Source organism: Euprymna scolopes, unplaced genomic scaffold, assembly GCF_053919585.1.
Source record: "Euprymna scolopes isolate OS-2025 unplaced genomic scaffold, ASM5391958v1 sca415, whole genome shotgun sequence".
NCBI classification, from domain to species: Eukaryota; Metazoa; Mollusca; class Cephalopoda; order Sepiida; family Sepiolidae; genus Euprymna; species Euprymna scolopes.
The window spans coordinates 1-2,500 of NW_027633453.1; the positions used below are offsets into that span (position 1 = coordinate 1).

General features: G+C 61.7%; 2 non-coding genes across 2 annotated transcripts in view; both read left to right on the plus strand.

The window, feature by feature from the left end:
• Nucleotides 1–166: 166 nt before the first annotated feature.
• On the plus strand, nt 167–324 carry LOC145274709 (5.8S ribosomal RNA). Its single transcript, XR_013866889.1, has one exon. It is a non-coding gene; the product is annotated as a 5.8S ribosomal RNA (ribosomal RNA).
• A 592-nt stretch (nt 325–916) lies between these two features.
• Nucleotides 917–2,500, plus strand: part of LOC145274711 (large subunit ribosomal RNA) — a 5,719-nt gene continuing 4,135 nt past the window's right edge. The window contains exon 1 of the ribosomal RNA XR_013866891.1: nt 917–2,500. This exon is cut by the window's right edge and continues 4,135 nt beyond it. This is a non-coding gene — a ribosomal RNA (large subunit ribosomal RNA).

The following is a 2,500-nucleotide window of genomic DNA, read 5'->3' on the forward strand; positions in this document are numbered from 1 at the left end:
CGCTTTATCGTTTTTTTTGTTTTTTTGCAGCCGCTGTGCCACCGCCGCTAGCTAAAAAAACAAACTACTCGCGACATTGCAATGCCGTCACGCCTCCTCGCACAGACCTCCTCGCACACTACTAAATCTATATAAACAAAAACTAATATAAAAAAACCAAGTGCTGAACCCTGGACGGGGGATCACTCGGCTCGTCCGTCGATGAAGAGCGCGGCCAGCCGCGATAACTGATGCGAATTGCAGGACTCAGTGAACATCGACACCTCGAACGCACATTGCGGCCCCGAGATCCCTTGTCTCGGGGCCACGTCCGGTCGAGAGGCGGAACGTTACATGTCTTTCTCCGTTAACGAAACGACATCTTGCCGTCCCCGTGCCCGCCCGGTCCTCGGCACGGTGGTAACCGGGACGTCGCAGGAGCGAGTGACGAGGGGAAGAAAAATAAAAAAAGAATTGACTCCTTTCAATGTCTTTTTTTTTTTTAAAACCCTCTCCGGCCTCCTCCTTCGTCTCCCGCTGGCAGACCGCGGAGTCTTTTCCCTTTTCGACCGCGTGAAGAAACACTGTGGAGGAGGAGCAGGAGGAGTCTGTCCGAAAGCAGCCGAAGGGAGACCAAAAAAAAAGTACCGACCTAACCGACTGCCGACGTAAGCGCCGCCTGCTCGTCTCGCTCTCTGCCTCATGAAGGTGTCTCTCAGCGACGCCTCGAGCAGCGCGACGAGCACGGCCGTCGCACCGTAAAAAGGTGGCCGCGTCGTAGGCAACGCAACGTCGGATGGGGAGGACCCACGCTTTTTTTTAATTGTTGGCTTCTTCATTTTCGGTCGGACGGGCGCTATATCGGCCAGCCGTCGTCACACGGAGGGTACCGATCGAGATTCCTCTCCTCCAAACACCACACTCTACTAAAAACCGCCGCCCTCGGCTCGACGAGACGACCCGCTGAACTTAAGCATATCGCTAAGCGGAGGAAAAGAAACCAACCGGGATTCCCTTAGTAACGGCGAGTGAACCGGGAGAAGCCCAACGCCGAATCCCGTCGCAAGTTAAAGGCTTCGGGACGTGTGGCGCATGGGTCGAAGGCAGCCGTTCGTTTTCGTCTCGCATAGTTCGGAGTTCCCTCGATCGGGGCCGCCCGCGGCGGGTGCCAGGCCCATTCGGTGCGGACGGCGAGCGACGGCCTTCGATCCGAGAGTCGGGTTGCTTGGGAACGCAGCCCAAATCGGGTGGTAAGCTCCATCCAAGGCTAAATACCGGGACGAGTCCGATAGTCGACAAGTACCGTGAGGGAAAGTTGAAAAGAACTTTGGAGAGAGAGTTCAAGAGAACGTGAAACCGCCCAGGGGTAAACGGGTGGGACCGCTCACCGCGATCGCGGGGGACTCAGTCCGGTGCTGCCTAGGCTCGAGCCCAAACTCGATGTGTGTTCTTGAAAGAGAGGCCGTCGCGGCACAGGTCGTCGTTCGTCGTGTCCGCGGGGGACTCGTTCCCCGCGGTTCCAGCTTTTGTGCCCGCGTCGCCGACGAAGGAGACGGGCCGCGTGGATAGCGGGAAGGGAAACGTGGTGACGACCGCGGCGTCGGTAGGTGGCTGGCGTCGGTTGGCTGCGACGGAGGGGACTCGTCCTCTCGATCGCTGCTGCCGCCGGGCCCTAACCCGCCGCATCCGTCGCCGCCGCTTCTTCTTTCCTCCTGCTCCCTCCGCGCGCGACTCCGCTGCACCCGTCCCCTTCATCATCGCTCGGCGTAATCATGGCGCGGGCGCTTCGGCGCGACCTCCGCGCGGCCGGCACCGGACGCACTTCCCCTCCGGTCCGTCGTCGCGACCCGTTCCCGGCGTGCAGGTCGAACACGCGGGTTTTTTTCCGTAGGCGGCAGGCGTTTCATCACCCTGAAAACCCCCGTCTTCCCACCTTGTGAAGTCGGGGGCCACCGGCCGTCGGGCCCGCGAACGTAACTGCCCCTTTCTGCCGGGAACGGAGGAAATCTGACACGATCCGTTACACGTGGCGAGCCGGTCCGTTTTGATCCCGCCGGAAGTCGCGTGCGGGCGACGCACTCTGTGTGTCGCTCCTTAGGCGCCCCACCGTCTCGGGCGCGTGCGCGATGAGAGGCGGGATAGGACTGGCGCGGCCTCGCCGTCACGCACCTCGCCGACGTTTCGGGTTCTTGTCGGGGGCAACCCCGCCCGCGCCCGTTTCCGTTCCGGAGAGGTCGCTCGGCGACGCTTTTTTACTCGAGCCGCCCGCCACCCCGGGTCAGCGACGTGCATCGGCAACCCACCCGACCCGTCTTGAAACACGGACCGAGGAGTCCTGGCCGTTCGCGAGTCGTAGGGGCCACCTCTGACTAACCCCGAAGGCGAAGCGAAAGCGAGAGAGCGTGTAGGAGGGCGTCGATCGGGAGAGGTGTCGTGGCAAGTCGTCCGGGGGTCGTCGGGGGGTGTCGTCGGTCTCGTGCCGTCGTCTTCTCCTCGCCTCACCCGCCTCCGAGCCGTGCCC